Below are 22,111 nucleotides of genomic sequence, written 5' to 3' on the forward strand. Positions count from 1 at the left end.
GGTGTGTGTATGAAGGAAAAGGGGATTGGAGGACCAAACCATTCTAGAAGTTTCTAAGAAGAACAGATTTTTATTAGTTCCCTTGTGTTGAGCTATCCATCACCATGCCGGGTGCTGGAGTCTTCACTCATTTGTCACCACACCTGGTGTCTTTGAATCACCAGCCACTCTCATTCAGTTTCTCTAGTTAATAAAGGATGCTCAGGTCTCTTGTGGTAATGATGGGCAAAGAGTGGAAGGTGTTGTAGGCATGAATGTTCTGTTCATGGCAGGCCCTGAGGAATTGGAAGAACCTGTTAGGGTTCCATTCCTTGGGGAGAGGACCAACTTAGATAACTTTACTGCCCACTCCTTGGTCCATCCCCATTCCTTGGTCCATCCCCATTCCTCAACTCTCCATCTACCACACCAGCTACTTCTGGGAGCTAAGCTTCTCCTGGGTTCTCAGTGTGAACTGCTTTTACAACAGTTACTAGGCTACCTACACGGGCATGAGGTCTGGATACCTCTGCCCTAATAAGTCAATGTCTACACCTTCATCTACTTTCTATTCCTCAGTGATTTGTTCAAATAGCTTGCCTGCTGAAGGCTTTTTCTATTCTCTTTGTCTTTTTAGGTTTATAGTCTTTAATTCATGTAAGTTCAGTGGAGGCTTGGGAGAGGGAGGGGGATAAACATGTGAGTTCAATCTGCCTTCCTTAACTGAATACTGTATTTGCAATTTAGATTTGCGATGTTTTAGCTCAAATAATTCCTTAGGCTCATGTATGAAATAAACATAGTTTCTGAACCATAAATCAATAAGCATGATATGAACATTATGTGAGACATTTGAAGTCAGAGCAATCCTGAAAAATTTAAGTGCATGGTCATAGTTCCTAACACCTACTCTCTGCTTTCTTCTGTTTTTATATTGGTTTTGGCCTCAGTTGAGTTTTCTAAAGCCCTGAGTCAAGATGGAATAATAAGATGTCAGAAAAACTTGAACCCAGGCATCTTTCACTCACGATCCCAACTTTCTCACTCTGATCCCCCAGATACTTTCACCAATACTTTAGGGAATTTGTACACTCAACTGCAGACTTTGGCAGATTTTTAATCTAGAAAGGGTCAACATTTCCACTCTCAGCTCAGAAGGACATATCGTTTTTACTTCTGCACATGAGGCCCAGGACAACTGGACCAACAACTAAGATTTTTTAAAAATCTGCACTTTGCAGTAGGTTCAGTTGGTTAATCTGTACTTAACTTTTCTTCTGCTCGATTGTTTGATTTCTTCCTTTTTCCTTGTAACCTTCTCAACAAATGCATTCTCCACAGAGCAAGACCTGGAGAGATTCTCAAACACTAGGGTTTAAAAATATATACATAGTTGTCCTCCTTAAGGAGGGAAGCCATTTTATTTAAAATGTCTTGATATTTTGATATATTGATATATTGATATTTTGATATATTTGATATATGATAAACCTTTGGTGTGGATGATAAGAGCCTGAGGGCATGAAAAGTCTGGCACCAAAGAAATAAAGTTATCTCAGCATGTCCCCAGCAAGAATTTAGAAGCTTGCAAAGATGGTAGGAACCACAGGAAAAGGATTTCTAAATCACTCTGCTTATGAAAAAATTGGAATTCAAAGATAGGAAAGAGTATGGCTCTGCAAAGAGACAAAGAATAAGACTTTTAATGATAGGGATGTGAATATTCAAGTATGTGTGTGGATACATGCCACAACAAATAAATATGTATTTTTAATATTTGTTAACATATATAATGCAATAATATTATTATAACACACCAATACAATATAATTGTAATATAATATAATAATATTATAATACAATAATATATGTAATAATTTATATAATATATAAAACAATAACATTATAATAATATAATTAATTATATAATAATATAATTAATAATTAGTATAATAATATAATACAACATTATATATAATACAATAATATATATGTGTGTGTATATATATATATGTCAAAATAAATTCCATTCATTTCCACACACCCTCAGAAAAGCCATGCAAATGTCTTGATGTAGGTGGATTTCCCAAGGGGGTTAGAGTGAACTGACTAAGGAAGAATGTTGAGTTTGACATGGTACAAAATAAAGGTGGCAGATGAGGAACAGCAGAGTAAACCAGGAACTGAAGGGCGGGGGGAACGGAGCAGAAACAAGAACTCCAAGCCAGCAGTGGCCCGGAAAACCGTAAATCATCTCCCGGAAAAATCCACGGAGAGACAGGAAGGAACTCAAGGTTCCCACTCTAAATTCATAATACATCAGCTGACATCTGGGTTAGTTTTATGCAATGTCTCCGAACCTAAAAAAAGGCAAGCAAAACCTGTAGCTTGCTTAAAGGAGGCTGCATCTTATACTCTGTCTGCTTTTGATGAGGACCAACTGAAAATGTATTTAATCTAAGTAAGGACACTATAGACCGCCTCAGGAAAACCCCTTTGCTGAAAATGCCCCTGGGGTAAATTGGGGCAAGAAGTGGTATGGTGGAAGGAATGTAAGTATCAGGTGGGAGATCGCGCTGGGTGGCCCCCAAGGTTAAGATCCCGAGTCTATGGTTCTAGGAGCTGTGCAGACTCAGACCATTCCAGTGTCCCCCAAATGTTGCTACAGTCCAACAGATGTTCTGTATATGCCTCAAAGCTCTCTTAGCGAAGTTCAGCCACGCCACATGGTAGTCCTTATCCTTGTTCAAGCCACTGGTGGGGAAATGTAGGTCTTGCAAAAACTATTCCAGTATTTCCTGTTGGATCCATCCTGTCGTTCTCTAAAAACACCAAAAAGAGAAATGGATAGCGTTGACAGTGGAAGAGCTTCCAGAACCAGGAGGAGGTGGTCCAGCTTGGGAGAGTAGGGTCGGCCTCTTACCCAGAGGTCTCCTCCTGGGCTTTTCGAGTCTGAGAAAGGGGTCGGCATGCTAAATTATTATTTGTACATGTGATGCTTTCTCATAAGCACCCTCTGGGGGACTTGCATTTTAACTCAAGATGCTGTCTTTATTTTAGGGATAAATCAGTAAAAAGGGTCGGCACTAACCTGTCATTTTCCTCTTCTATTTTAGAGCTCTCTGTGCATGGGAGTTAACTTCTCCCAAAACAAGCATTTGGAAAATTCCTGGTTAGGCCTCTGGCTTGTTTTGTGAATGATGTTTGTGGTCAGCTCTAACATATATAGCTGCCTTCTTCGTATTGCTGTCTTTTTCATGCATGTTTTTCTTATTTTGGCATTTTTATGGAAGTGATTAAATATTATTTGGTTTCAAGCTGGTGTAGAAATTGTAGAGATGTAGAAAATCCTCTCTAGCTGAAATCCAACATACACATGCCCTCACAATCATCAACACACATGCACATGCATGCAGAATTCCGAAAGTATGCCCCGGTTTTACCTCTCCTTTCCTCCCTCCCTCCCTTCCTTCCTTCCTCTCTCTCTCTTTCTTTCTTTCTTTCTAGTGTTGAGGTAGGGAAATGAAAGTAAATATGATTTCATGTTTGGCTCTCTTTCTGATAGAAGCAACATTGTTTGGGTGCCCAGGCCTCTAGTTCAACATAGAAATGTTGTTTCAAGTCTTATTCAGAATGACTGAAATGTTTTTATGGAATGTCACCTTCCGGACTTTCTCGTTAACATTTACATGTTTCAATAGCAAGTCCAAGTGGTATAGGAACTCAAAGGACTATTCTTTCCCCTCCCCACCTTCCAAAAAATAAAATAAAATTAAGCTGAAGAGCAAGTAAATCCTGGTGTTTTAGATCAAAAATTCGGGACACACTGCTTAGTATTTAGTAAGTTCTGGAAAGTATCCCCGAGAAGCAGAATGTTTTTTATTCTATTAGATCAGTTGTGTATAATGTTGTATGATAAGATCTAACAATTTTAGGAGAAACTATGTATTTTGTTATTAGAAAATTCAACTTCTGTGGACACTGAGAGAAAGGGAGTATGATAGAGTAAAACCGGGATTCATGCCAGAATAAATTTTTTGTGAGAAATTCCTCAGCTATCAGAAGACTTAAGAAGTCTATTCTGTATTCAATATCACTTGTAGACTTAATAAGAGAAAAAAATCTATTCCATTTAATTACTTCTTAGGAAGGTTAGTTGGAATATTGGCTTCATCATCATATAATTCAGGAGTTGGATCTTCATAGTATTTATGTGATAACTAAAAGGAGATTATATATTTGGATATATTTTTTAGATACTCTATTTATATATGTTATTATAATAATGACTGGAGGCATGTTCAAAAAAATTTCTTTACCTATCCGTATTATTTAGTTGCTAGGAGACAAATATGAAGCATCTAATATTATTATTAAATAGGTTATAATCCACTTTTAATTTCACAGTAACAATTGCTTTTGGATGGGTATTTATTCAGACTCTATAGATATATTATATAGTCAGTGCAAATAACAGCATCTTTCTCTGCCTGGTTTCTATTTGTAATTTGCAGAAGGGTTAATAAGCATGACTCTTACTAACTAAGCAGGTTGAGGGTCCCCTAAGAGTAAGATGATCTCCAACTCAGCAAGTTAAGCTATTTGCAATTTAAATATATTATGATCTATATAAATCAATTGAAAGCAAAATGTTTATGTTTAATTTTCTTTTTTGTATCAAAAATGTGTAACGATAGTATTTTATGTAACATTTTTGTCATGATCAGTTTTATCTCTTTTATCATAATATGTGGGGCAGGTAATTTTCAATTTGAAGAATGCTACACACAGAGACTAGTTATTTGCCACAGGACAAAAAATAGTGGCTGTGCCAGTATTAGCCCCAAAGTCAACTATACCCTGGCCCAGGGTACCCTTTACTGGAGTGGAAAAAGGGCCTTTTCTACTGAGGAATCTCAAACTTGAGCCTCCCTTACTTTAAATAAATTATCTTATGGTTTTTGTGTCCTCATTAACATTTGTATTCTTTAAAATGACAATCTTCCATTTTATTTTAAAAAGATCCATTCAGATATAAGTAAATATCTTTACTTACTTCTTTAATTAATATAATACTTTTATGGTTTTAAAAAATATCTTTTTGTTGTGTCCAGACTTAGTAGCAGTTCAGTGTGGGGACTATTCAATAAGGATGAATAATTTTTGAATAGTGAATAATTCTTCAACAAGATTATTTCAGCCTCGAATGTTTCCCAATCCAAAGAATCAGTTTTTCACCTGATTCATCTCAGGTTTTACTTTTTTTTTGGTGAGTAGCAAACTCTACTGTTGCCAACTCTACCTCTATCCTCCCTCCATTCCGTCACATCGTTTCCCTTGCTTAGATGGAAGGGCTCTATCTCTCACTATGAGCTTTTCTCCAGACCGCCTTAACTGGTGAGCATTCCTCAGCTAAGAAGAACCAGATGGCCAGAAGGAGATGTTAATATTTCCCTCCCATATCCTCTGGGCAATCCTTCTTTGCAGGGGACAGGTGTGCTGACTTACCACTACTCTGAGACTTAAACTAATCCAAATAACAAAGTACAGTTGTCCTATCTTGATGGCAGACATAAGGCAGAAGAATCCTACCTTTATGCAACCAAAAAAACAACTGTTTTGAAGAACAACCTGTTTAGAGAAAGCCCCGAGTAGTCCTACATATTATTTATACAGTGCCATTTATTATATATACAATAGTACCGAAAGAATTTCTTGATTCAACTAAAATATTTTAGGCAAAAGAGAAATAAAAGGCATTATGATTTTACATTATAGTGCTCAAAGATACTTGGAGATTAAAAAGTATATGCATCTAGGACAGCCTAGGTGGCTCAGTTGGTTGAGTGTCTGCCTTTGGCTCAGATCGTGATCTCAGGGTCCTGGGATCCAGCCCAGAGTCTGGGCTCCCAGCTCAGTGAAGGGTCTGCTTCTCTCTCTGCCTCTGCCCGCCTCCCTGCTCGTGCTCTTCCTCTCTCTCAAATAAGTAAATAATTTTTTTTTTAAAGTGTATGGATCTAGCAAAATAAAATAAAAACATAGTTGAATTCATAGCGTCTGTGCTAAGAGAGACATTAGGGATAATTTAAAGCTCACATATCTATATCCTTCTTCCTTCTCCTTCATCAGATTAAGAGCTCATTCAGAGTAGTTGAAAGTTCACTGGGCAGGGTAATGAGAGAAGAATTGGTTTGAATCTTAGCACCCTCACAAGCACTTGAAGGAGTTCCCTGATCCCCTGAGACCCATTTTTATCACCTTTAAAGTAGAGACAATTGTACTGCTCTAATTGCAACAAGGATATGAGGATCAAATGAGAATATTTTTGAAAGTTTTTTAAAGTTGCTTACAAAAATATATAATCAACATCATCCTCGTGAAGGTCAAAGTCCTATCCCATTCCTCTTCTGCTCTCCGGTTAGAGGTGCCACTCAGGCTTGAGCAACAGAAAGATAAGGAAGTGATGCACACCCCCACCCCCCACCTCCAAGAGATCAGCAGTACCTCCACAAGGTAGAATTGCCTTTTGCAGCTGTATTCTGACTACCAAAGACACCCCCAAAAGAAAATCTACATAAAGCTTTATAGATTAAATTCCCTAAGTTTATCAAGCCAGGAAAAAGGAAAAATAAACTCTGGAACATCTCAGCAGACCAGCACATGACAGCAATACAGGCTCCTTCCTAGGGCTCAGAAGCCAGACTTTGTACCTATTTGTTTTCCTCACCCCCGTGGTGTGAAGCAGACAGGAAAGGCATGTCATTTTGCAAATCATCTGACTCCAGCCTGCAATCAGTAGTCCAAAGAAAAAGCGCTTGGGAGTGTAGGGGTATCAAAGAGGGGGCCAGACCTGGGCCTTCTGATAAGGTATAATGTTGAGTGGAGAGTGGCTAATATGACGACATTGACCCTTGATCCTGAAGGCGCTCCCGCAACACATACAGAGATCTGCGTCCACTCTGGAGAGGAATTAGGGAAACAAAGCCATTCTCTCAGTCAAGGGGCACCATGATATCCAGAATCCAAATTCCAGGCTTCTAAGTGCTGAAAGCGTATTGGTTTCCCTATAAAATAGCTCCTTATGGGAAGCTCTCTGAGCTGATGCATGGAATCCTAGGGAGTGAAGCCATGCTTGTTTATCTACTGGACCCAACTGGTGAACCAGCAGTACCCAGCTCATGGAAAATGTTGAGTGAATGAATGAGTGACGGAATGATGAACAAATGAACTCCACGAAATACCTAATGGTAATAGTGGTCTTTAATTTTTTTGCATTGCAGAAATTTTCAAAATGTAAACAAAACTAAAGAGAATTATATTTTGAACCCTCATAGTCCCATCACTCTGCTTCAACAATTGTGTTTTGGGGCACCTGAGGGGCTCAGTCAGTTAAGTGTCTGATTCTCGATTTCAGCTCTGGTCATGATCTCAGAGTTGTGAGATTGAGCCCTGCATTGGGCTTCATGCTGGGCATAGAGCCTGCTTATGATTCTCTCTCTCTCCCTCCACCCCTCCCCGCACCTCACTTGTGCATTCTCTCTCTCTCTCTCTCAAAAACAAAAAAAAATCTTGTTTCATCTATTCCTCCTCAATTTGAGGGATGGAGTAGGTTATTTTAAAGAAAATACAAGATATCATCATTTCATCCATACGTACTCTACATCTCTAATATATAAGGATAATGCATTTACACATTTGACAAAGTTAACAGTAATTCCTTAGTACCTTGTAAAAATCCCAATTTGTCTGCCTCAAAAATCTCTTTTAATCTGTTATTTGTTAGACTCATAATCCAAATAAGACTCAGAAAATTGCATAGTTTGTCTTTTAAAGTCTCTATAAATCTATAGCAGTTCTTCCCACTCCACACCAGTCTTTCGTTAATACCATTGCCTTGTCGGAGAAAGCAGGCCATTTATTCTGTATAATGTACCACATTATGGATTTGGTTGACTTGCCTGGTGGTATCATTTAATTCAATCTTTTATCTATATTTCCCCTAAACTGGTAGATATATCTAGAGGCTTGATTCGATTCAGTCTACTTCAAACACATTTTCACCGTTAGCTGTGTATTTCCTACAGCATCTCATAGAAGAGATCCTTTAAAAGCACCAAAGGGTGGGAATCTATTTGGCCTTTTTATATGTCAAATATAGAACATGATAGGTTCCTATTCTGGACCTACTAGAAATCAGATCCTCAAATTAAATAATACATGTCTTTTTTTGGTTTTACTTGTATCTGTATCAGTGCAGTATCTACATGCAGCTATTTTCTTGAACCTGGGACAAGAGGAGCAGTAGAAGTCAGACCAGTTTAGTGGGCATTCCCCTCACTAAAGAAGGGATGTCCCACAGGTAAGGATAAACATTTCCAGTTTGGAAGAAAAGTGAGAAGGGAAAGCTAAATCATGCTTAGAGATTATAATGATTTCCTGATAGTTACTATCAGTGAAACATACTGCTTAAGGGAAGGTAGAAATCAACAGGCTCCATTGGGATGGTGCTACAGGGAAAGTATAAATCTGAGAAGAGGGAATAAGGATAAGATAGTAGGGCAGTGACTTAAAATTGATTGGTTTTTTTAGCTTTCCAGGGCTGCTGTAACAAACTTTCAAAACCTAGGTGGTTGGGGTGCCTGGGTGGCTCAGTGGGTTAAGGCCTCTGCCTTCTGCTCAGGTCATGATCTCAGGGTCCTGGGATCGAGCCCTGCATCGGGCTCTCTGCTCAGCAGGGAGCCTGCTAAAAAAAAAACCAACAACAACAACAACAACAAAAAAAAACAAACAAAAAAAACCTAGGTGGTTTGGGGTGCCTGGGTGGCTCAGTCAGTTAAGCATCCAACTCTTGATTTCAGCTCAGGTCATGATCTCAGGTCATGAGATCAAGTCCCACATCAGGCTTGGTGCTGGGTATGGAACATACTTAAGATTCCCTCTCCCTCTGCCTCTCCTCTCCTACTTGCATGTGTGCGCACTCTCTAGCTCTCTCAAAAACACCCCCCAAAACAAAAAAGCCTAGATGGTTTAAAACAAGAGAAATTTATTCTCTGACAGTTCTGGAGGTTAGAAGTTTGAAATCAAGGAGTTGTCAGGGCCCTGCTTCTTCCAAGGGAAGAATCCATTCCATGTTTCTCTCCTTGCTTCTGTCAACAACCTCTGTCTACCGTGTACCTTGGCTTGTAGCTGCATCCTTCAGACCTCTGCCTCCATTTTTCTGTCAGCTTCTTCCCTGTGTGTCTGTGTCTAATTTCCCTTTTCTTTTAAGGACACCAGTTGTTGGATTTAGGGCCCATCCTAACCCAATAGGACTTCATCTTAACTTGATTACACCTGCAAAAACCCTCTTTCCAAATAAAGTCACATTTGCAAGTTCCCAGTGGACATGAGTTTTTGATCAAACATGAGTTTTTGATCAAAAACACTCTCTGTGAGAAGATTACATTTGAACAACTCTGTGAGAAGATGACATTTGAACAACTAAAATGGTTAGAGAACTAAACAGCCATGAATCTGGAGAAAGAGAGTTGAGGCAAAGAGTAGCCTAGTATGAAAGTCTGAGATGTGAACGGGCCTGGTGCATGAAGCTCATGAGGAAATCAACAGCAGTGACAGTGACAATGGTAATGAGGTAGTGGGGAGAGCAATATAGCCTTAGAAGCCAGTTCTAAGGATGATAACTTTGACTCTGATGGGGATAGGAATTATTGGAGGGTTCTAAACCAAAGTGTGATATTATTGGATGTTTCCGTGAGAACCGCTAGCTGCTGTATTGACAAGACTGTGAGAGGGATAAGGGCAGAAGCACTTAGGAGGTTATTGCAATGACCCATGGGAGAAATCTGATGATGATTTGGACCACAGTAGAAGCAATCAGATAATAAGATCAACACATAAAAATGTTCCAGATTTTTCCCCATTAATACTTATCTCTTTTATGATCAAGTGTCTTGTCACCTGTTCATATGCATTCCCAGAGAAGGGAGGCAAGCACCAAAAGCTTAAGAATTGGTTTTATGAGAAAATCTTAGAATGAGAAGAACTGAGCATTTCCTTTTTCCTGCAGTTAACATTGATAGCTACCATAGGGCCTCCTGTGTACCAAAATTTGTTATTTTACATCCATTCCTGTATCATTTAACCCTCAAGATAAAACTATTGCATTGTTTTCCATTTCACAAGTAAGAAATGTAAGGGTTAGAGAAGTTAAGCAGTGTGTCTAACCATATGAATAGTTAAGGACAGAACCAGGTTTCTTATATATGTATACTGAATCTCAATCTCATGTGGTTCTCATTGTGCTACAGTGTGAAGCAGGAAAACAAAGTCATTATTCTAGTTAAGTATCTAATCGCTGTGGTCCAGGTCTTTAAACACCATGTTCCAGAGAGACGTTACTTGGTGTTCTTCACTTGTAGGTAGTTGATTAATCAATTTGACTGATTATTACTGACCAGGAATATTGTGAAAAGATACCCTTCCATAGTCAGCATATTAGGAGAGAACATAGGTAGTCGGTACCCTATTCTGGAGATGAATGTGCGAATCTCTTTCCATCCCCACATTCAATGACATCCCATGACACCTTGAATCAACTACCCCATGCTGGGGGTAATTACTCCACGGGAATCAACAAGCACAGTAAATCAGAGCTTTTTTATTCGGAGACCTGGTTTACCAACAAACTGCTGCCTATAACTCAAATTCAATCACAGCAAAATATAAAGGTGTGGAGGGGTGAGAGAGAGAGGGAGGGAGAAAGCGAAGAGAGGAGGGAAAGAGAGAGAGACGAGACAGTGTTATCAAATTAGTGTAGTTAATGTCTAACATTAGTTTGAAAACTGCCTCAATATAAGCCAAAATAACAGAATGTGTCTGCTGGACAGATAAACACATTTAAAGTTTATGATTACACATTTCCTGGCTGGCCTCGGCAACAAGACTTTAGGACTTAAGCGTTTTCAGCAACAACCACACCGTTCTGGACCGGTTTTTCATGCATCCAAACCCACACCCAGCCTAGCCTTCCCAGGTGGTGTTTCTTCAGCAAACACACTTTGGGTGAGATCAGTTCTTCCACAGAAGACTGAAGCGACAGTGATCCGGGGAGGGGCCCACTAATGGGTTTCAGGAGCTTTGGCTTCTCTCCCAACAGAAGCTGGTGATGAGGTTTCTTTCCCTGAGTTGGTCTAGAGAAATGTTCTTTTACCAAAGATAGATTGAGGAGGAGAATCAGTCTCAGTACTAACCAGAATAAGCTTGCTTTCCTGGTCATGGGTGGGGGGGGGGGCGGATATCAGTGTAGCTCCATTTAGAGGGAGTGATGATGTCTGAAAGCCAGGTAGAAATGGTTTCAGGGATTACTCGTTATTTTGGTTCATCCCCTCAACTGTACCGTTCACTAGTATTTCTCCTAAAAAACAGTGGCTTGGGGCGCCTGGGTGGCTCAGTGGGTTAAGGCCTCTGCCTTCTGCTGGGGTCATGCTCCCAGGGTCCTGAGATCGAGCCCCCTGTCGGGCTCTCAGGGTCCTGGGATCCAGCCCTGCATGGGGCTCTCTGCTCAGAGGAGAGCCTGCTCCCGCCCCGCCCCGCCTGCCTCTCTGCCTGCTTGTGATCTCTGTCAAATGAATAAATAAAAAATCTTAAAAAAAAAAGTGGCTTATCTATTGAACCAACACACACACATGCATACCCCCCCACACACACAAACACACACACACCTGCTACCAGCTCTACTGCCCAGTCTCCCTCCCTCTCTCTCTTTTAAGATTATTTATTTATTTGGGAGAGATTGAGTGGGGAGGGGCAGAAGGAGAGGGAGAGAGAAACTTTCGTGGACTCCTCACGTGACACGGGACTTGATCTCAAGACCCTGATATCATGACTGAGTGGAAAGCAGTCGGATGCTTAACTGACTGCGCTACCCAATCTCTCTTCAAACCTTCCTCAGAGGAACACTCCTTTTCAGCGGCTCTTTGCTGCTCTGCTCAGCTGTAGTGTATGACTTCCCATTTTCTCTCTCTCAGGGCCAGACCCAGGATCAGGACAGAACTTTCTCCTTCTGCTCAAAGTCTAGACACCAGGGACAGTCGTCCTGGAAGGGGTGTTGAGGTCATGATCAAAGCCAGAGAAATGAGTCCAAAGGAGTCCATTGATCTCGAGAGGGCAGGAGAACAATGGGAGCGGAGGTACAAAGCCAAAGTGGGACACAGAAGGACAAGGGGCCTGGAGGCAGAGCAGTTGCGGGAACAGGCAGGAAGAACGTGATCAGCAGCTATTCCAAAGCTGTGTTGGAGAGTTAATGTCACTTACAGCCTTTTCGTTTCTTGAGAAAATTCTAACCAGAGTCAGCATTGCCTAGAGGTAAAGTCACAAACCCTGGAACCAGACTACCTGGGTTTGAAGCCTGGCTCTGCCATTTACTAATTCTGTGACTTTAATCAGTTTCCATCGTTTCTTCATCTGTAAAATGGAGGTAATACTAGGTTTTAACTCACAGCATTGTTGTGAGGGTTAAATAAATTAATATCTGTAAAGTGCTTAGAAGAGCATCTGTATAAAAAGATGTTAAACAAAACAATATTCACCCAAGCCTTAGGGGAAAAAGAATTACCAGTTTTCCTGGTAAAAAATAAAATACATTTATTTATTCTTCTTCCTTCTCTCAGAGGAAACCACCATCTTGAATTCGCGGTTTGTTTTTTTTTCTTAAAGATTTATTTATTCATTTGAGAGAGAGAGAGAGCAGGGGAGGGGATAGAGGGGAAGAGAGACAGAATCTCAAGCAAACTCCCCGCTGAGTGTGGAGCCTGATGCAGGGCTCGATTCCAGGGCCGTGAGATCATGACCCGAGCTGAAATCAAAAGTCAGATGCTCAGTTGACTGAGCCACCCAGGTGTCCCTGTGATTTATCACTCTTGCACATCATTATATTCATTTATATGAGTAGTTGTGTCTCCAAGTATAGAGTAATTTTATTGTTCATATTTTAAGTCATATATAAATGGCATCATGTTTGTTGTATTCAACTGTAATTTCTTCTTCCTCAGTTCATCTGTGTTGATATAAGCAGTTCCGGGTCATATATTCACATCGTTCCTATTATTGTTAGAGTATCCCCAGTGCATACATGTACCACAATTTATTTGTCTATTCTCCCGTTGATGGACACTTCAGTTGTTTCTACTTTTTGCTATTGTAAGCATTCTGAGACATATCTCTTGGCAAATACGTGGGAGTCAGACAAATTCACATTATCATCTGTGTTCTACTATGTGCTAACTGCTACTTGAAGTCCTTCAGACAGATCAACTTTTTTAATCCTCAGAATCACACTATGAAGGAAATTCTATTATTTCCCTCACTTTATAGAAGAGAAGTACAACAGTTTTCCTCAGATCACACAGCTGGTAAGCCATGGAGCTCAGATTCACACCTGGACACACACTTGTTCCAGAATCATGCTAACTGCAAAATAGGATACAAAAAAAAAAAAAAAAAGTCAAGATATTCTGGCCCAAAAGTATGACAAGGCAAATAAAAAGACTTCATTGAAGGAGGTAAGGTCTCATTAGATCCAGTATTTCCTCATCTTAACTAATTACATGTGCATAGACCTTGTTTCCAAATAAGGCCTAGTCTGAGATTCCATGGGGACAGGAATCTTGGGGAGGAGAGACACTGTTCAACCCAGTACAGGATCCCCTTCTACATCTGTGGCAGAGAGTGGAGTCTACACTACTTCCCACAGGACAAGTCTTGGATATTTGGAAAGAGCTCCACTAGTCATAGATCTCTCTCCCTACCCCACCTCATATGTCCAAGGAGTCTCTTGCCTTCGCTACACATGCCCAATTTAGTCAGGCCACACTGGCAGAGCCCCCGTAGTTCTCAGCTCCCAGGAAATTCCCTCACCATCCAAGGGGCCGTGCTCTGGATGCCCTTCCATTTGCCAGTGTCTTCTGCAGATGAAGAAACATCCAAAACTCCACAATAGATGCTCTCTTCCAGGTGTGGACAGACCCAGACAGCATACAGTGAGCCCTAAGAGTTGCCAGTAATTCCTGTAATGCTGTTTGGATCCTGACTGCATGAGCCATACCTTCTAGATCATTCAGGAAAGCTGAGTCATACTTCTAGCTCTGTCCCTAGCTCTATAAACAGAAGCACATCAAAGTTTCTACACTTACACTTCTTAACCTTTAGAAAAAGTAATACTTGCCCTAACCTGTTTGGCAATAATGTTGTGAGGACAAATATCAGATGGGTACAAAAGACTCAGATAAAATCCTCAGATAAAAATGGATGGGAAGAATGTGGCTATGCACCCAGAGCACGATGGAATGTAACCTTGTTTTATGGCACAGGGTCCTTTAATAATCCAGCGAAATCTACACTGCAATGCCTCCACAAATGCACATAAGCATGGGCGCACACACATGTAAGCTTCCAAATAATTGGGGAGTTGGATTACCCTGGAGCCCAGACATGGATTCTCCCCATTCTCTAATTAAGAAATGATTTTGAGCCTGAGCATTAAGTAACTCGGAAAATAGTATTCCTTCCTGATTCACAGATGGCCATTCTGGTTAGAAGTGAGGCTGTTTGGCCAGTCTCAGCACAGCACGTGGCCATGGTTGGAGCAGAGTAGAAATATTTTTGGACTGAGTTCAGTGTCTGCGGACAGTGAGGCACCTTCTCAGTAGTAGCAACAGCACTCCAAAGTACAAGAGGTGGGGCTCCCATCCTCCTTTTCTCACTTCCTGTCTTTCCCCCCTTTTTAATGTCCCCATTTCAGCAGAAATGGACTCAACTCTCTTTGAATGGGTGAAATTGATCCATTAAAGTGATCCTTACTAATCTGTTAGAAAATCAGGGTCCCGGACTGTTCCACATGAGAAGTCAGCCTTAAGAAAGTTCCCCGCAGCCAGAGAAGCATAGTTATCTGACAGTATTTCTTCTATTGGTGGTAGAAATAATTTAGGACAAGAACACCTTTCTAGCAATGTATATTTTCCATAATTTTAACACAGTTTACAGTATTCATATAGTCTCAGTTTGTTCAAACTCTTCTCATTGAATCTGATCTCCTTTGTTTTCTACCAAAAACCAAAACAAAAGTGGAAGATAGGTAATGCCCATTTGATAGATAAAGACACTGAGCCCTTGAGAAGTTAGGCTACTTGCCAGAAATCTTGCAGTTAGTAAGAGATAGAGCCAGGATTTTCACCTAGATCTGATCCCAAATCCCACTTCCTGTGCTAGATCATAAAGGTAAGCCTGTAAACAATATCCAGTTTCAGTTTTCCAAGGGCCTCTTTGAAGCCAAGGTCTAGTATGACTTCAGGGGTAGTAGAGTGTCATCCCGGGAGCTAGAAGTCACAGAATTCTTCTCTTACTGGGTATCCTTAAGCTGGGTGCGTGGTGAAGTTGACGGTTGCCTCCAACTGATCAAAAATAATAAAAAATACCTGTCCCTATTCTTACTGATGACTGAGACCTCTTTAACAATGAGTGGTGCCTTTCATGCCACAATAAGACACAGGATTGGAAATGCACATTTCTGAGTATAGGTCAATGGAAATGGCTGATAGCAGATCTTTCTCTGAAAACAAGTCTTGACAGGGGAGAGGGTAGGGAGAGTCAGCACCAAAGCCAGGACACTGTCTGAAGCTGCCGAGAGCCAATGGGAGAGAGAAAAGCCAGTCTTGAAGACCAATGGCACCTGCCTCCCATCATCCTTGTGCTTCTCCCTCTCCACTGAGGTCTCCTCACTCAGAGAAGAATGGAATGAACATGCTCTTGACTACAGGAGAACTCAGTGTTGCCAAAGTGTGGTCCCCAGGACGACAGCACCTGAGTCACCCAGAAGTGGTGGCTAATCATTCAGATTCCCAGGCACTTAACACCTCCCCCTTCCCCATTGATCCCCCCACACACCTTTGGAGTCCTGGTATCAGGCTAGAGCTGGGAACTTGCCCCTTTAGAAAGCTCCCAGAATGTCTGCTGTGAACAGGAATTGTTTGGGGACTATTGTTCTAGAGGCCCAATTAGATCATGAGAACACCCACTTTTGAAGGCTCTTGAGGAAAACACCTCAGTGAAAGCTATTTTATGGATTTCTTTTGTAACTCTTCTCTTTCTTTATATTAAAATCAATTGGTGTATCTTTTTTTAAAATTATGCAACCCTGTGCTTATACCATTTCAGTTAGGTACACAAATGTGATCTCTGTATATCTGCATATAGGTTATTTTAATTTCTTTTTCTTTTTTTGTACAGCTCTTATTCCCTTCCCTCCCCTGTCTATTCTCATTTCCATGAGGCCCCAGTAATGTATAATGCAATTCAATCTCTAGTCTCCCTTGTACTCATACACACACACACAGACAAAGTTATATAGATAGGTGTTGCTTTTCGTATTATAAAAACAGAAACATATTTTACATTTTCCGTATCTTCTTTTCTCGCTCAACAATACCTAGTAGAAATCCTTCCATATCACAAGACATAACTCTAATTTATTCTTTTAAATCATTGCTATGATTTCACAGTGCAGATGAATCATAACTTATTCAATCATTCTCCTGTTGATGGACAAAATTTGTTCCCATATTCCTACTCTATGGACAATACAGTGATTAACATCTTTGCTTTATTTCTAGGGAAGATTCTTATTCATAGGATAAAGAACTACATAAATGTTGGCTACAGTTATAATTAATATTGGTATTTTGTAGGTTTATATGTTATTTTTATTTTTAACTGCTCTTTTCAAGTTGCTTTCCATATAAGATATTTTAACCAGTAGTTATATGAGTGTTCTTTTCCCCCCTTTACAAATTCTCATTATAGAAGTTTATGTTGGTAGGGAAATGCAATTACTTATATAAATTTGTCATATTGAATTTTTAAATGTCTTTCACTTTAAGTATATCCCAACTTTTGAAGTACAATTTGAGGTTTACTAATGCACATCATTAGCAAACAGTAAATATTGCACTCTAAGGTGCTTTGCAGGTACAGCGAACGAAACAAAAGAAAAAAGGGCTGCCTTCAATATGGCTACCCTCCAAATATTTTAGATCGATCGATTGATATGAAAAACTTCCAATATTTGTCATGCCTTGCCGACAGCCAAATCCGATAGGGCCAGTCTTTCTGTGTCTGTAAATACGGTAAGTCAAGGTCAAAGAACATTTTCTGGAAACAATAGCTATTTTCTTCTTTTATATTTATGACACCGAGGTGGAAGAAGAAAAGCTGTGACCTTGCTGGATCCAGAAACTTTAACCAGTCCTCGTTGGCTGAGAACATCTGGAAGTGTCTAGCAAGGCATCAAGGTGCACAAACAGTTCCCCCAGGACCACATCCGAAGTGCCATTTACAGTTCATGGGAAGTGGCGGGATTCAGAAAGTGATGTTTAAGGGAGACAAGAGCCGTAGGGAGGGACAGAAGAAAGGCTGGAGAAGGGAGAGAGAAAGCTTTAGGTCTGTGAGCTAAAGGGGGAGGGGCGGGGAAACAGCTTAAGTATGGAAGGAAAGACACACACATAGGATAGCTCGCACACGCAGAGTTGCTGTGGAAGCACATTCCAGGAAAATCTTAAGAGATTACTTTAATAATAAACCATGCATTCTTCAGCAAGCCATCACGGGATTAACTACCCTTTTCCTAGGCTGGGAACACAGTCGTCAGGTTTTGGTTTTTTTTTTTCCTTCTCCCTCACAGGCAGGTTTTGTGCAAGGGAAAGTCATGCAAGGACCATAGGTCTTCAAACATTGCATTGAATTTTCCTCACCTTAATGTGCTAAACACGAATTTTAATGGTGATAAGAAAAAAACCATTTAGGCAAGGTTAACATCTGGGTGGGCTTGGGTGTGATTTTCCAGCTGCAAGGATGTTCATTTCAGACCTCCTGAAAAGTGAACAACTTCTATGGGACAGGAAACTGTGTTCCATCAGAGATTAAAAAGAGTTAAATTTCTTTTCATGCTTCTTTCTTTCTTTCTTTCTTTTTTTTTTACTGTGAACAGGACACTGAATTGCTGCCAGAAGCAATATCAGCACCCTAGAGGTATAAAAATACTCTTCAAATCAGAGTTCTTCACTGTTGACTCTTAAGATTTCTGTGTAAAATGACAGAGCTGTCTGCTTTAAGCTCTCTGTGTGAGCCCACTCCTCATAAATGGACTGTTTCCATTAAAGTCTTCTCTTGAAACTCCAGCTCATTTGGACGAAATCATTTTCTTCCTCTGGCTCCTTAGACGTAACTCTTCTATTTGGTAGAGCAAACGTATGTTAACCTTTCTAGTAACAGTCTTCTGATTTAAAAAAAAAAATAGGTTTGGGTGGTCACTTCTGAGTTGAGAAAATATTAGCTATTGAGGTTAAAAGAGAAACCCCTTTTTTCCCCCCAAATCACCAATGCCTCTATGTGCCTGAAATCAGCCATCATTTGTCCAGCTACTCAGCCTTTGGAAGTAAAACCATCCTTCTGGACTCTTGGGTCTTAGAAATAAAGCAGTATGTCCTAAATGTACCAGAATTAAAGTTCTCCACATAAATGTTATAAATACTGTCCTAAGATTAAAGTCTGCATACCTCTTATCATTCACAGGAAGTCATATATATATATATATACACACACATATATATGTATATATACACACACACATATATATGTGTATATATATACACACACATACATATACATATATATATATATTTATTTTTAATAATAGCAAATTACCTCAGAGGAACATTGGAAACTGTCAGCACCACCCTCCCCACCCCTACACCCTCAGGTGTGAGGGGATGAGACAGGTGGCAGAAATCTTAAAGGCCGGGAGAGAGGACCCTCTCCCTGTTGCTGGGTTTTGCAGCTCTACATCCCCAGCTCCGGGGCAGTCCCAAGCCTGACCTACTTGAGAGCAGGGACTGCCACTCACACTGAGCTGCCCCAAATTACACAGCGGCTTTGCAGCTGGGCTAGGCTTGGACCACAAAATGCATCCTTGGTATCCCATGAGCCCGATTTGAACCCTCAGTTTCCAGAGGTAAAATGCAAATCCGCTGTGTGTCGCTTACTCAATAAAATCAATAACCCCTTCTCATCCAAATCATAATTTGGCCGTTTCACAATTAGTACACACTGTCTCCCACTGCCAAAAAAAAAAAAAAAAGACATGCTTTTTACAAAATAATTTCAAAATTCTTTAAAACTGACAGTTTCTGGGGATACCGTACAATTGTTCATGATTTTAAAATACGGAGAAGATGAATTCCCAGCTCGTGAAGGTTCGCGAAGCTATGCTGTGGCGCGCCAATATCCTCAACTATTTTATTTCTCATGTCGCAGATTGCTCTGAGAGGTGCAGGGAGCACTGTGGAAACCAGCGCAGACAGTCATGTCAAGGGTCTACACGGGGATGTACATCATCTTTGTATCAGAGACACAGCTTTCTTAGATCGGTTCGATAGGGGTGAACGTCTTTGTTTCCATCGATTTCAGAGCACTGTTTTTCTATCTGTCTGTCAGGATTTTATTTCATCCCTAAATGCAGCATGTGTTACATGTGCACACACAGACCCCCCACCAAGTGAGGAGCGCCCGCACCGGCCCTGCCTGCGGAGGGGCAGTCCCACGTCCGGCCGGAGGGACGGCAGATCCGAGCGGGATCCGTCGCCTCTTGCCAGGAGAGTCAGGAGTCAAGGCGGCCCTTTGTTCCGAGGGCCCCGGCGGGTGGGGATGACTTTCGTGTGCCACATCACTCCAGTGGCAATCCGGAGAAGGAATTTGGGAAACGAAGGTCGGGTGGATCCCACCCCTTTCCTGCGGAGTTTCCCCTTCCTGTCCTCATTTGCCCCCTCCCCTGCCCCGCGTCCCCCAGCTCGCGGCGGCCCCGGGCGGCGACGGCGCCCTCCTCCCTCGTCCCTCCCCCGCGGGGCCGGGGCCCCCTGCGATCGCCCCCCGCGATCGCCCCCCGCTGGCGGGGCTCGCGAGCGAGGGGAGCCGGGCGCTCGGCGTGGCGGCCGCTCGAGTTAATAAACAGTTAAGTTTGGAAGACTCGGCAGACACGTTGAGGGGGAGTTACCAAGCCCAGGCAGCAAAAACATCCCGGCGCATTCCTGGGGAGTCCTCGGCTGCCAGCATCTGATTAGAACCATATCTCGCCGGGAGTGGCCGCGCGGCTCCGAGGCTCCCGGGCCGGCGGCTATTTAAGCGCGGCCCGCCGTGTCGGCCGCGCGGCAGCCTGGAGGCTCGGCACCGGGAAGTCATGCTCGCTTCGCCGAGGCGCTAGCCAGCCGTGAGTCGCTCTCCCGTCCTTCCTCCCCTGGGCTCCATGTTTCGCCCTCTCCACCCCTCTTTTTCCCCCTTGGGATGCAGCTCTGGGACTTGTTGGGGGCGGGGGGTGCGGAATCTGGGAGAGGGGACGGTACTTGGGGAAAGAGCGGTTTTGTGGCCTGACATCCGAGGAGTGCTTCCGCGGACTGCATTTACCTTTGGGGTCGGGCTGCAGATGTCCGTCCAGCTTGTGACATTTCATAAGCGCCTCCGTGTGTGTGTGTGTGTGTGTGTGTGTGTGTGTGTGCTTAAAGGCTCTGCGGGCAACCCTGGTAGGACGCTGGTGTGGCCGCTGACCGCCTAATTAACTCCTCCAGGGGTGTTTATTTTTGCCCTGTGACAAAGGCTGGGGACCCGGTTTGTGCCCCCCCCCCAAGCTTTTTCCTAGTGGCTGACAACGTGTGGCATGAAAATGTGAACTTTGTCTTACACCGCATTCTTAAGAAAGTAGCTGCCCAGGACACTGAACAAACTTGTTTTAAATCCCTGGAGCGTTTAAAAGGTGTTGGCCTGCTTGCTGTAAACTGGCTGGAAAAATGAAGTAAGAATTCTAGAAAAGGGGGAAAAAATGAATGGGTTAAAGCCATGGAGCTCCAGTCAGCCTAGCGGTTCTCACAGCATAGAGCCCACTCTGTTACTCCTCTCGCGCTTCCTTTTCTTCTTGTTTGACTCAGTTCCTAGCCTGGAATTCAGGTCCGCTGTCAATGTCAGCAGGGAGCTGCTTGAGTCCAAAGGGAAATTTAACTGGATTAAAAGCATTTAAAGAATCTGGATGTTATCTCCACGCCCTTACCACCCTCCCTCCCCACCGCCCCCCAACCACCTTTTCCTCTTTCTTTTTAGTTTGTGTTTGGAAGGAAGACAGGCACTCTTGTAAAATGAGAAGAGCAGCAGTAAGCTTCCAGACACATGGAAAGACTTAAAAATTATGGAGGGGAGACTTCATGAATAGTAAATGTTGTTATTACACTATAAAGTGACTTAATGAAAAAATTTCTGGCCCTAATCAGGCAAAGCAGCGGGGGTGGGGGAGAAGGAGGTAAGACGGAACTAACTCAAACAGAAGTAATGGTTGAAGAAAGAAGGCAGCTACAAAAATGCCTTCAAGATGTCTGATAAGGCTCTCCGAATGGCTTTGATGGGATATAGAATAGATCTTCCTTACAGGCTTGAGGTTAGCTCCCTGCACAGGAGCATCCACTGGCTGTTGAGGAGGGATGTCCTAGCTGGGAATAGGGGAGCCCTGCAGCGACCAAATGGCTTGTCTCCCTGGTCTATGACATCACCACGCTTGCTTCTTACACCCACCATGAGTAGGCTGCTTTTCTCTGGGCCTGGTGCCCCGCCCACCCAGGTTCTGTCTCTCCCTCCTTGAAGGGAAACAGGCCTCAGTGACACCATAGGAAAGTTTATTGCCTTGAGGATTCAGAAGTATTTGGGACTGAGCTCTCTTTAACCTTCGGGGCAAGGATCATTTTGGTAAAGCGCTGGGCGTGTGGGTGAAGTACCTCACTTCATAGAACATGGAGTGTGCAGTGTGGACAGTCTCCTGGAGAAAGCACGGAGGAGATCTAGTAGCCTTTTCCAATGTGTATTTCTGGGACTGATTACTTCTTCCAAATTCCTCATCAGTCTCCCCCCAAGGCAGACTGGATTCTTTTTCCTGGTGGTGAATAACTTAACTTCCCACTCTCAACTCTGTCCCTTCTTATCCAAACAACTGCCCTGGAAACCAGTTCTTCTTTAAGCTATACCCTCCTACATTTGATTGGATGGCCAGAAC

The 22,111-nt window shown here is 42.1% G+C and overlaps 1 protein-coding gene across 1 annotated transcript in view; it reads left to right on the forward strand.

Moving 5' to 3' along the window:
* The first annotated feature begins 19,887 nt into the window (after positions 1 to 19,887).
* Positions 19,888 to 22,111, forward strand: part of DAB2 (DAB adaptor protein 2) — a 50,036-nt gene continuing 47,812 nt past the window's right edge. The window contains exon 1 of the mRNA XM_080804402.1: positions 19,888 to 20,290. The gene's annotated coding sequence lies outside the window, so the exon portion shown is untranslated. The remainder of the gene's footprint in view (positions 20,291 to 22,111) is intronic.

This window comes from Martes martes (assembly GCF_963455335.1).
Source record: "Martes martes genome assembly, chromosome: 5".
In the NCBI taxonomy this organism is placed as follows: domain Eukaryota; kingdom Metazoa; phylum Chordata; class Mammalia; order Carnivora; family Mustelidae; genus Martes; species Martes martes.